Below are 14,102 nucleotides of genomic sequence, written 5' to 3' on the forward strand. Positions count from 1 at the left end.
TATAATAATATTTATAATATTATTATTAATTATATATTAATTTATATTTTATTATTATATGTATTTAGTGAGTATAGAAATGATTTGTATTATTTATTCAAAGCACCGAATTCATTCCTACATCTAATGTATTTTTTTTAAATGTATTTATTATAAGGGTTGATTAGATTTTCAGATAAATGTACTGTTGTTACGCATTCAGGATTAATAATCATTGATCTTAAGATACAAATTTAAAATACCACAACTTTATAATTTGAATAATTATATATTAGAGAGACAGAGTAACTTTTCGGGGGAATCAATTTATTATTTATTTATTTAAAAATAAATCTACGTAACAGACGCTAATCATTAAAGTATGTAGATTTGTATACTAAAGAGAATCAAACGAAACGTATTAGGAATAAATGCAACGATTACACCTTATCTGGTTGAATTTCCTTCATAGTACGTTTCCTACGTCATTTCTTCGTTGTAGGTTCCTTTGAAATCGTGTCAGCGTTCTTAATTGCCATGAGGAGGAGGACGTATAAAGCGTGGTACGGTTCGTTTTGCCTTTCATACTTAATAAGACGAGACAACCGCGTAACGACGTTATCTATCTAAGCGAGATCTATGGAACCCCATACTGCCTCGTTTAACTTCATTATAACGCGAATTTAATCCCTTCTATCTAATCCAAATTCTTCTCTTATCATTCCAATTGTTTCATAAATGAACAACAAAATAATCAATTTTCAATAATCATTGTTACTTTTATATGCACACAAATTGCAGTGTTATGTTTAGAATTGAATTGGTTATAAAACAAATCTAATCATTTTTAATTAAATTTCATCTTCTATCATTCTAATTATTAAATTTCTAGGATTTTCAAAATAATTTCCAACGATCAATTCAGTTTGTTTATTTTTTATTTCTAATCAATTCTCATAGAAACGTTCATAACTGTGTGCGTATACAATTATGTTTATCAAAGTTAAGATTCATTGATTGTAATTTAAATTTAAATGATGAATCAATTTGATAATAATCGATGTGATTTCATTTAATTGGAGAAAAAATTGTTTCTATGTAAGAACTCCTATTGCAGGAGTATGCAGTTACGTTCAGGGTTGTCAAACTACTTGGTGGCGGAAATGCAACGCGTTGCATGTTGAATAAAGGGACGTAGAACGTTGACTGGTATACCAGCCATCTGCAATTTACGCTTTTGCCAAGCTCGTTTCACCGCTCCTTAAGGCAGGCGTGGCACCAAGCCACAAACTTTAGTCTCGCACCTATCTCTCCTCGGTTACTATACTAGAATTTAGATTCGTTCGACGCGACTATAATTTTAAACTCTTAAAACCTAGCTCGAGAGTTAACTCGACGATTTTTTTTCTTATTTTTTTTTCTTCTTTACCTTCGTCAAAATCAATAATTTCAATAAACGATTGATAGTTATACACGTGGGCTAATTATATTAATTAATTAATTCTATGAAAAGTCACAACTCGCATAACTTTCAAAATAATTCGTTCATTGTTATACTTCAAATTGAAATCATCGAAATTGTAAGATAAGTCAAACTTTTTAAGGATTGAAAAATAAAATTGACTAATTAATAATCATCATTTTAAGAAAAATAAAAGAAAAAAGAAAACTAGTTTTCTAACTTAAGTTAAAAAGAATTTATTATGAGTAAAAAATACGCAGGATCTCCGGTAGCTGTCACCTTCGCGTATATCTTCGTAGTAGAAAATTGCATAGATCGTTGCAGGACCGCAAGAAACAATTTCATCCGTGAGACGCGTATTACCTAGTTTACCGGAAATTAGCGTCGTACGATTTTAACTACTCGAATGGGGATTATTAAAGTAACGTTTCGCGTTTATTTCGTTCCACATTCGTGACATGCTCCAGGAAAAGATCATTTAAGTAAACTTCGTATAACAATATTATTCAATCATTTTAAACGAAACTTCCTTTCATTTTTAGAATGCACATTTAAATTTGTATTATATTTAATAATAAGCGAACAAAAAACCATAAAACGAGTAGCAAGGCCGATCGAACATTGTTCGAGGTCGTGCAGGGGAAAAAAAATAAAAAAAAGTTCTTCTTCGTTTACGTGCATCGCGAGATACGCAAAATAATTGTGTATTATGCAAGTTGGGAAGAGAGGAGGGTAGGAACGGGACAGGGGGGGGGAGACTCTAACTTTTTTTTTTTTCTCTTCGAATGGTAATTATTTATAATTGCAATTAATTACGGGCATTTGCCTAGAATCTCATGCACGATAGTAACGAATCTGTGTTCGTCGAGTATGAGAACGACACTGTTCTCAGACAATTTATCGTACTTGCATAGGTGGTGCATACACGCGTGCATCACCGTATCTACAACGACATTATACACTTTGGGACTTGTCAAGTAATGTCCTCGTTATCCTACGATATTGTCCTAGTTGTTAGAAAACACATTGAATCCTTTAGAATAGGAAGAAATCTTTCTGTGGAAAGTTTTGTTGTCATTTAAACTTGTTCTCGTATTCATTTGAATAAATGTATTCTCCGTTTTTATTACGAGAATATTCATTTCAATTAATTTCTTTTCTTTTAATTTCTTTTTAAATTATTATAGTTCGGATTACGTGAAACTGATGACACTACGTCTGGCATATATGATTATTCTTAATTTTATTTTCTTGTTCTTGAAGAAAGTCAGAAAGAAAAAGTCTTATAATTGTTTTAGTAGTGGTATTATATTATATGGTTAGATCTATCGTTTGTTTTTGTTCCACATATAAGATTTACGAAATAGCTATGTAAGCAGGAATCTCGAAGACTCGCTTTGTGAATCTCTGAGGAAATCTTGAAGAAATCTTGAAGAAATCTTGCGATGAGACTCGAGGAAGTTTCGGAAGCATCGATACTCGACGGATATATGCTTTCTAAATTTTACCTTGTAAATCGTGCTTGCAGGATGAATCCTTTCTACCATATCGTCGTGATTGTTATTCTCAAATTTTAATCATAATTATTATATCAAAATTTATATTATATAAATATATCTTTACAGATCTATATTATTTATTATTTTAAAATCGTGTTCACTTATAATTCAGTATACATAATTAATATTTTTTTATACTAAAACTAAATAGATTTTAATGAGAATGAATTAAGTATAAAAAATATTTACCGAAACTTTTCAAAAAAATAGCAAAGTTGTGTGTTGGTTAGTTGCCAACGCAATAGAAACTCTTGCTCCTGCCGCACGGCAACCGTATATGCACTCGTATTTAAGCGCGAAAAGGTTGCAGTCATTCAGGGGCTACGAGTCGGGAGACACTCATACATATTCACGCGAAACTCATGAATGAAGTGAAATAATATTACCTGTTTGCATTTAGAGAGTTATCTTAATGCTTATCTCGACGAAGATAATAAGAGATCAGAGAAAAAAATAAAATCAAAAGAAGAAATACTTTACGATCGTTCTCACAATTTCAAAAAAGAAACAAAACAAAAAAAAATCATAGAAATTTAAAGACAAGATAAATTTGATAGTTTGTAACTTATAAACCAGGATGTGATATTTCCGTGCAACATTATATATATATATATGTAGGATAGGATTTTTCTTCAATGTTAAAATATGTCGCATTGGAATTTTATCTTTGTGAGAGAGTATTTAAGACACGGGGAGATGATTTTAAGGTGAATCAGATCGTGGAAGACGAGATTTCGATCGGCGCTTTCTTCTTGCTCGATCGTGCTGAGCACAAATACGTCGTTTGCGCGCGTGCACGACAAACGAAAAAAAAAAATCAAATAAAATAGAAAGAAAAGAGAAGTAAGGGAATAAAGAAACGAGAGAGAACTATCAAACACGTTTACTTGGACGCTTTTGACGAAGAAGCAGATGTTTCTACCGGTGTTTTGGCACGTGATCGTTACCAACGGACTCACCGAGCCATGTGTGACCCTTCGAAAGCACCCTTATTGTTAGTATTACGTATACTACCTAGTAGTATACACGTAGAGTTGCTCTTCAAATTTTTCTAAAACAGTTCGTATATTTTTATATTTGATTTCAACGCATAATAATGGTTTTTGGATCTCGTAATCGTCGTTGTTTCTTTCGAATATTTCGGTGAGTAAATAAATTCTATTGAAATTTCTCTTTTTCCCCGTTTAGTTATTCTCCATCGATTAATAATCACTTTCGACTATGGATTCCCCGTGTGTCACTTAACAATCCATAACAACTTTTCTGGTTAGAATATATTTAACGATTCACGAATTGACAACGATCTATTTCGATTTATATTTCATTTTATTTCTTCTATTTGTCGATTTTTTTTCTTCGAAAATTAATCGACGATTATTTTCAGACCTTTCAATGCAAAGATTAAGACAATTCGCGTTATCACGATTGTGAAATATCTTAAAACGATGTTACGATTCGCACGATTTCACCGTCCGTAGGAAAGGATCAGGCCACGAATGGTGAATGGTCCTTTCCGCATTCAAGCATTCTTATTTCACTTCGTCATAAAACATTGTTTCTAATTTTCTTAGGAAGCGTGACAGTAGTACCGTGATCTTGCGAGAGCACATCGAATTGCGAAATGTATTATAACACATATGTGCTTAATCATTTCACACGCGTTCCACATTAGAAAATTCCTAAAATCCCCTGTGTATTTAATATAATATGTTACAAAGAAAATAATCTACACTAATTTTTATAATCAGGAGTATTATATCTCTTAAAAAAGATATTACAATTTTTGTCTATTTAATAAATATATTATTATAAATATATATCATAAAATAAATTGTTCTAATTTCTGTATGAATTACAATTAACCCACTGCCATAAAATTATCAGTATAATATATGTTATACGTAAATGATTGGATGTTTTCTTGACGCAATCGATTACTCATCTGTTTAGCTAAATGACATTAAAATTCGAGAAAGTATAGATTTCCTGTTAAAATAAGAGGATAAAGTAACAACTAATCTCAATATGGCATCGGTTAACTTGAAACTCAGGGAAATCCTTTGGTGTTCTATCGTATGAGAGATATTCGTAGGAGAGAAATTCCGTGTCGGCAAACCGTTAGATCTGCCACCTGTCCAATGTCTTAGAAAAGAAAGAAAGAGAGAGAAAGAGAAAGAGAAAGAGAAAGAGAGTGTTCCTTCTGTCTATTCACAAGTAATGTCTACGAACGAGACATCTATGACATAAACATAGAATCAAATTTCTATTGTATACACACACAAACGCAGTTATCATTCTTATTAAAGATTATATTTTGTATGTGTAGATCTTTGAAACAGATAAATCAGAGATACGAGCACGCATAATCGATCAAACATTTATAATCGGCAATCAAAAATCGTGGTTTCTCTGATCTCCGCGTATTTTAATCTTGATTTACGACGATATACCTTTAGCATACAAGAAGTTGTTTCATCCTGGTGTCTGACCTTGAAATCAGCCTCCCCCTTTTTGCCCAGAATTACCCTTTCTCTAATCCTTCGATCCTAAGAGGTTTCTTTCAACGTTTCGAACCCCATACTTTTTGAATCGACTAATCATTTCCATTCCATCCCCACAAACGAACAAATTAACCAACGATACGATAATTAATATTATCAGGATTCTCTCGTTTATGTTATAAATAATGTTAAGAATGTTGTTTTCGATTCTATTAGAAACGTTTCGTTTCGTCGATTGTGCATTAAGATCGTATCTGTTAATGGAAAAGTCACATCGCTGGGAATACTTTCTAATCTTCTACGATAAGCTACGATTGTGTGTGCATATATATATATATATAAAATAAGGTATATATGTTACCGTCAAATCTGGAAATCAGTCATTGCTAGTAATTCCTCGGCATTACTATGAATGCAAAGAGCCTTCAGACGAAGTCGGAAATAAAACATTTTGGAAAGTTTTTCCTAGACATCGAACATAATACTTTGATATCCTATAGAATATCAAATTACTATTTAAACAACGTTGAAAAATACACGAAAATACTCCCTCGCAACAACGATGATTGACCCTTTTCATTAATCCCTTCGTCAAAAAATCTTCGTATCGATTAAACAAATTTCTAATTTCTTCCTAATCATAGTCATTCACATTTCGATTTAAACGAATAAATTTGTTATGCACAAATCCTCGTACACACACAATAATATAACATTTATTATATTTATATATTAAATTTTGTCTAGAAAAACAAAAATATAATATCAAAGGATCAAAATTATTTTATTTATGCAACCTCTTACAATATCATAAAACTTTTATCCCCTTCCCCCTCCACTCCTATCTCCCCCCACTCTTTTCTAGAATAAACGAAAATATATTCCCATTAATATAAAAAAAATGATGTAGGATCCTTTCTCTCGAATGTATTTTCGTCTCGATTAGGTGAATTTCTAATTCCCTCGTTGTTTCGATAATCTTTTGCGGTCTGTTTTTATGCACATCTCTCTCTTTCTCTCTCTCTCTCTCTCTCTCTCCGTTCTCTTCCGAAGTGTTCGCTCGAGCGCACCCGATGATACTCGAATAACAACGGAAAATAACGACAGATCACGAGGGGGAAGTTACCTGGCGGAAAGTAACGAAGTGCGCGCTCGTGTTCAAGCGAAAGCCCGTTACCTGTTGGTGGTACGAACACTGTGGTCAGTCTCACGCGCGCTGCGACAGTTTCTACGAGTCTTTTGTTGTGGATTACGTTTAATTTTTAAACGTTTCACGTTAGAAACGCACACATTTATAATAGAGTAGTTGCATACAAATATAATAAAAGATAACACGACGTTATATTAAGATACGCGAAAAAATTACGATTCGAAAACGTGACACAGGTGTTGTTTTGTTTTTTGTTTGTTGTTTTTTTTTTTCCATTAAATTAGAATTTTTCTTTCGATTTTTTTCTTGGGTTACGAAATTATTTTTCATAAAATATTTCGAAATAATCGAATTCCTAGACTCGTTCGTTGATCCAACTCTAACGGAAGTGAATTCTTTTGAATCGTTTTTAGGACTATTGTGATTCCCTAAATACTCTTGTGCATTCCTATCTTCTCGGCCAGTTTGAAAAATCCATTTAGAGTAATCGTTAATATTCTTTCGAGAGAATATTTATTCTAAGTGGACTCGTGGTTTTCGTTAACGAAATGACACCAACGAAGATTTGATTGCGAGGTAAGGAAATATTTGATTTATTTTCTTTTCAGTATTAATCATATACGAGTATCGAATCTCTCTCTCTCTCTTTTTTATCGTCATACACATACGTTATTATAAATGTTATTAAACGTTTGCAAAGAGACACGAATATTCATTGCATAAGACAATAAATGTTTTCCGTGTGTACACACACGATACACAAATAATATTTTACGATGTTATTTCTCAATTTATTTTTACCACACGTATACTCCTATAATAATTTGTTGTTGTTCTTATTTCTTTTTTTGTTTTAATATTACAGATAAAACATTCGCTAATATAACGTTGTATCGATGTTTCTTTCAACGATAACAACATTCGTTAATTAATGTTCTATTTAATTTGTATTGAACCACACAAGTCGCATAACTTTTCGTGCTTCTCATCGAACACGGTCTAATCCAATTATAGTCTTTGCGATTACGATAGGTTTCTTATTATTATCTTGCAAATTAAAAAAATTTACACACACACACACACACATAAGTAATCAATTTTCTATACGCTATCAGGATCAACGCGATGACAATTTTTTGGATAAATCAAGTAGAAAAAAATAAAAATCCACGTAATCGTCTTTGATCATCGTCTATTGTTTTCCCCCCACTTCTTTTTTTTTCTTTTTTCTTCTTCTTCTTCTTCTTTTTCCAATGCAGTTACATGCGCACAAGCACGCGCGAGTCTTCCTTATCTTTTATTATTACTTTAACGATACCGATTATTGGAATACGGTCTCGATTTCAAAAAAAAAAAAGAAAATAATCTCACAAGGTATAAAAGGGTTTTAATTCGATTAAATTTATCGCATCGAGTTATACACACAATTCGAAAACAATTCGTACAATTCGCAATGGTTGCTTGACTCATCATCTAATTGACGTAGTACGAAATATTTCTTCATTTATCGAAGATCTAAGTTTTTTTTGCGATAACACGTTCATTTATATCGGGTGTCTCAAAATTCATGCTTCGTGAAGAAACAAAAATTCTATTGAAATATCGATAATAAGATTAATTTGTTGTACATTTTTTTCCATTATAGTGTGTTACAATTATCAGTGTTACAATTAAATGATTCAATTAGAAATATTTAACAGAAATAAATTTTAAAAAATTGATTGTTTTCAATATTAGAATTATATTGGAACACCTGGTAAAACACTTAGATTCTAGAATCTCATGAAAGTCGTTTATGTTCGGCTATCAGTATCGCGTGTCAGCTTTTAGTAGATTATTTTGAATAGATTAATAAATTCTTTTCTTTATCACACATTTTATTTTGTAGATAAGAGTAATGTAAATAATTTCTTCATTAATCATCATTATTATTATCACCACCACCACCACCATCGTACTTTCAATTACTCGATCGTTTATTTTATATTTAAGATTGTCGAATTTGTTTGTTTAAACTATTATTATTTTTTAGTATTACATATATAGAATATATACGTGATGTTAAAAAAGACACGCCCGTCTTACGCGTGAAAATGGCATTTCATGGTGGTTGCTGGCCAATCCGTTAACTCCGCGAACGTGTTTTTAATGACGAGACTGCCGTCTGCTAGCCGACGAGAATAATAATTATTAAATCGTTCCACCACGTTGGATTCTTCTTCTTCAACCTCGGAACCGCTCCTCTTTTTTCCTTTCTTTCTTTCTTTCTTTTATATTATTTTTTTTCTTTTTTGATTTCCTACGCATCTCCACCTTTCCCATCTTATTCTAATATTCATCAAACACAAATTCCAATTCATATTTTCAACCCTTTTTTAATAAGATTTCATTGATCCGATAGATCATGTTTGCAATTTTCAATCATTTTTTTTTATTTTTTTTTTTTTTTTTTTTTTATATATATAAGACGGATGTGTGATTAGTTCAGTATCGTTTGTTATGAATTATTTTTATCTAGATAATTATTTGCGCAACATCGATTAATTTTAATTATTTTTTTGTTACTTTCCTTTTTATTTTCTATACGATTTTAATATTTAAAGAAAATTAATCATGATTCATATTCTAACCCTTTTGATAGTACTTCATAAATTGAGTCACGATTACAATATAGAAAGGTGGTTGTTCGCTATGACTCATTTTTATCTAAATAAGTATTAACGCGGGCATCGATTAATTTACTTTCGCCGTCATTCAGCTTTTTGTAAGTCAGGTGTGAGTGCATATCTAAGTGACCTTGATTTGTTAAATCTGGGACAACGTTTTATCGATAATCATACTGCAATTGAGAGAATGAAATAAAGAAAGAGAGATAGAAATGTTTGCATACTACGATCTTATGCACATATTTTTGTTTTTTTTTTTTTTTTTTTTTACATTTAACTATCTTGTAATTACCAATTCGATATAACACGTTACGAATTATTGCAACAATAATAAATGAATACATTTGAACAACCTTAGAAAGATATATTTCTGTCATACTAATTTATCTCTCTTAACATGATTTTGATTCAACACAGGTACGAATTAAATGTCTTATAAGTGACTTGAATTTATTAATCATAATTTGTATAAGTATTTTTATGACAATGAAAATAATTGTAAGATAAAAATCGAACAAAAAAACAATTGATTTTATGATTTATTATATATTATATAAAAAGTAAATCATCAACAATTTCTATTACAAAATTATTTCTTATATATATTACAATTCTATGATTATATAAAATAAATCATAAAATTAATTTAGTAAGTTTGACTATCCTTGATTAAAATTCGGACAAACAAGGAAACCTTACGGATGATGTGCCCTCACGGATTTTTACGAGCTTTTCTTTTTTTTTTTACGAATCGAGAAGGTTTCTCTTGAAAATAAGAGAGTCAGCATCCGTTATCACTTCCAACTTCAGTAAGATAATATTTACCGTCCTGATTTTACGCTTCTGACGTCAATAAAAGCAAAGAATAAATGTAGTTTCTTTTATCTCTTTCTCTTCTTACATATTCTTATGTTTTTTTTTTTTTTTTCATACATTTATTTCTACCATTTGTGATTTTACGTATACGACGAATACGACAAGTAATGGTGCCGAGAATTAAATCGCATAACAGTCAAGTATCCTCTCGCATTTTTTATTATTATTATTATTATTTTTTATTTACAACGTTACTCTTTTTCGTATTACGAGAAGGGGGGAAAAAAAATAAAAAAATTAATATCGAATATCAGAATCGGAAAGCGGAACTCGATTGGTGTCGTTCAAACCGATCATTATCCTCGTTCGTTAAAATCTAACACATGATTCACCCATACTTGTATAATACGCTCGATTATGTTTATCGCGAATCGATTCTAACCTCATCAAATTGCATCTAATTATTTCGTTCTCGTTCGTAAATAATTTTACAGGAAAAAAAGGAAACAGAAAGAAAAAAAAAAGGAACGAAACAAAATCAACAAAAAAATAAAATTTACTTGATCGTAATCCTTCTAATAAAAAAAACTAATCCATGGGGATAGCTCGTTTGTCTAGCTCGTAAAACCCATAAGACCGAATCGACCGTACGGCTTTAATTAGAGTCGCGTTAATCCACTTCCTCTATTTCATGCTTGCAACTAATAAAACTGCTTCCATTACTTCTACTAACGTTTATTCCAACTATTTTTCCTTGTGTGTTTTCTATTTTTTATTATTCTTCTTCTTCTTGTATATTCGAAGATGAGAACGTTTAACAAAGAAGAAAATGAAACAAAATTAGATAATTATATTTTTAATTTACAATGTGAGATACCAGAAATAATTCCTAACCCTGACTTACAATAAATAAAACGTTTGCTATTAATATAATATTTTCAAATTTAATACGAATATTTTTCTAACTCAATTTACGATTGAATTAATATTTTTAATTTAAAAAATACTTCTCGATAATGAACGTTAAATTTGTTCGTCGAAAATTCGATGTGTTAATCGTTCATTTTTGAAAGTGCGTTCATATAAAAAAATAATATACTTTTTGTTTGTATTTTCCTCTATAATAATAATAATAAGCGTATATAATCATTAACAGCTGATGATGACAACTGTGTACGGTATGATTGGTGACATTAATGATAAGCGTGAACGCGAAATGATGAGAAAATGAAATAAAAAGAGAATGAAAGAAAATATAAAAAGAAAAATGGGGAAAGAATTTAAGTGGAGTCGAGTTGAGAGATGTAAACAGGATGCCGAAGGGGATACAGGAAGAAGAGAAAGATAGTAAGACGATGAGAGCAAGGATTATGCGAAGGTAGCAAGGTCGTTGCCACGCTGAGCTGATATTCTTCTCTCTCTCTCTCTCTCTCTCTCTCTCTTTTTATTTCTTTTCCTTTTTCTCTCTTCCTCTCTTTATTTATTTCTTTATTTCTCTTCCTTTGCTGGCAAGGTCGTTGCCATTGAAGAGAATATGCTCCTTTTCTCGAAGCTAGTTAACTTGTAAATTCGCATTTCAAATCGTTCAAACCACGTCCCTCAATTTATATTTTTACCATCTTTCATAGTTTGCCGATAAAGGAAATTAAGAAAATTGAGAAATAAACATTTCTATGTTTCTATAGAAAATAATAGTTGTTAAAAGAAATATATCTTCATTTGTTTATAAGTGAAATGATCGTAAGATGCATAAATTATTCAGAAAATAAAAGAGAAAGAGAGTGAGAGAGAGTCAGAAAGATTTTTAATTGTTCATTTAATTCATTTGACTACCGAAATTTTCAAACATTTGTACGGTCATTATGTTTTTTTTTTTTTCATTGATATTTAAGAAAATGTCTGGCTCCTTTTTTCTATATTCTTCTATTAGCAAAAATTTGCATTTTCAAATTATTTTCATTTCATCTCTATTTACCTTGTAACAGATTTTGGTAATTGAGAAATGAAAATTTGTCAAAATTACGAAAATAACGGTGGTATAAAAACATCGATTTGTCCGATCAAATGGGTCCTACGATTATTTTACATATTATGACGCATAAATTATTCATCAGGTAGGAAAGAAAAATACTAAATTGCTTGTTAAATTCATTTGAGTGTCGATATTCAAGGATAAGTCATAACAAAGTTACTGAAATACAGTCGTCTTTATTTCCATTGCCATGAAAAAAGAAAAAAAAAAGAAAAATACTCTTTCGTAGAAGCTAACACACACACACACACATTTTGAAATGATTTATTCCGATCAATAATCTTGTGATAATGAAAATAATTAGGAAAAATCATGAGAAACATTTGGATAATTTTGACAAAAGTTAACGGTGCTTAAAATAGAAACGTCAATTTCGTTTCTGACATTTTATTACGACATATAAATTATTCCAAAAGATAGATAGAGAGAGAGAGAAGAAATATAAAAAGAAGAGATTTAAAGTAGCATGTTATAAAAATACATTTGAGTATTAAACTCAAATGAGACGAGTTAATTTTAGAATAAATTCAAACAAAGTATCGAAACACAAGGTGAGGGGAGGAGAGAAATATAGTAATATTTCATTCGATTTAACTTTTACGACATTAAAACTCATGATGCGATAAACTATAAAGATCTTGGCATGAAGAGAGTGTTGTAAGAAAAGAAAATCCCATAAGCGGATATAAGAGGAATGAATTCTACAAAGATCTTTATAAGGAAGTGAAAACGAGACGGGGAACTTGGACGACAGAGAAATTCATTAATAAAACTGCACTTGTAGAACACATATATGTATATGTGTGTAACCCATATGTGTATATACCCATACCTTTAACAGTAAAACCATAGAAGAAGGAAGGAACGTACAAACGTGTACAAATGAACGAACGAACGATTCAACTGTGTGTGAGGGTATCTGTGTGAGTGAATTGCGCGTAGGTCAGGGTCGTCGTATACGTGTATGGATATGTGCATGTGAGTGTTGTCTGAGGAGAAGGGAAAGCCATGAAGAGATAGGAAGGAAAGAAGGTAGAAAAGGTAGAGAAGGTAACAAAAAGAAAAACAGGTTAAAGCGAAAAATAAGAAATAAAATATGAAAAAAAGAATCGGGTTTCTCCCTTATTGGAAGAGAGAAAGAGAGAGAGAGAGAGAACTCTCTTTTTTTTAAAGAGAAACGGTTGATCTTTGCTCGAGGCGCGTGCTAACGTTCTTCGATGAAAGTTGAATGATGGTGTCTCTCCAGAAATGCGTTTGTTCGGAAGGTCTCTCCTCTCCTCTCTTCTCTCCTCTCCTCTCCTCTCCTCTCTCGTGAATCGAGACAGGAGAACGAGCTATAGCTCGAGTTTTTCATCCATTCAGTAGCAGCACCTGACCGAAAAAAGTTGGCTTGGAAAGCCGACTTGGGTTACCTGCCACGCACACCTGATAATTGGCTACACCATTTAAGATCATGGATTCTCTGTTAGCTTATGGGAACATTGTGAGAGGGTGTCGAACGAAATGAGAAACGATACCCCTCGATCCAACAACAACAACTTGCTTCTTGTCACCAAAATCTCATTATTCCCTTTTCCTTCTCTGTTCATTTTCACTCATCTTATCTTATTCTCTTTCTTGAAAGTCTTAAAAATTATCTTCTTTTTCATTTTTTTCTTTTTTTCTTTTTCTTTTTCTTCTTCTCGTCCGACCACTTCTCCGTTCTCCAAGTTTCTTTCGGTAAAAGTGATCGGAGAAATTTCTTCTTCTTCTTCTTCATCTTCATCTTCATTTTGAACTTTCCTCTGAATATACATTTTGTTATAAATCAATCAATGTATTGATTTCTATTTTTTTTTTCTGTTTCTTTTTCTTTTCTATATAAATTTATTTTTATTTTAAAAAAAAAAAAAAAAAAAAAAAAAATTTATTCACTTTCAAATCGTACGTTCATTTTC

At 31.2% G+C, this 14,102-nt stretch overlaps 1 protein-coding gene across 7 annotated transcripts in view; it reads left to right on the forward strand.

The window, feature by feature from the left end:
• The window catches only part of LOC106789675 (cordon-bleu protein-like 1), a 46,371-nt gene that overhangs the window by 7,545 nt on the left and 24,724 nt on the right, over window positions 1–14,102 (forward strand). Inside the window, exons 1-2 of one of the 7 annotated variants that reach the window (XM_014754089.1) lie at window positions 6,708–6,887; window positions 7,065–7,227. The exons of 5 other annotated variants lie outside the window; for them this stretch is intronic. The gene's annotated coding sequence lies outside the window, so the exon portion shown is untranslated. Of the gene's footprint in view, window positions 1–6,707; window positions 6,888–6,953; window positions 7,228–14,102 lie in introns of those variants that run through there. One more of the 7 variants, XM_014754090.1, reaches the window with a different exon arrangement.

Source organism: Polistes canadensis, unplaced genomic scaffold, assembly GCF_001313835.1.
Source record: "Polistes canadensis isolate GaletaPanama2010 unplaced genomic scaffold, ASM131383v1 scaffold_197, whole genome shotgun sequence".
Taxonomy (NCBI): domain Eukaryota; kingdom Metazoa; phylum Arthropoda; class Insecta; order Hymenoptera; family Vespidae; genus Polistes; species Polistes canadensis.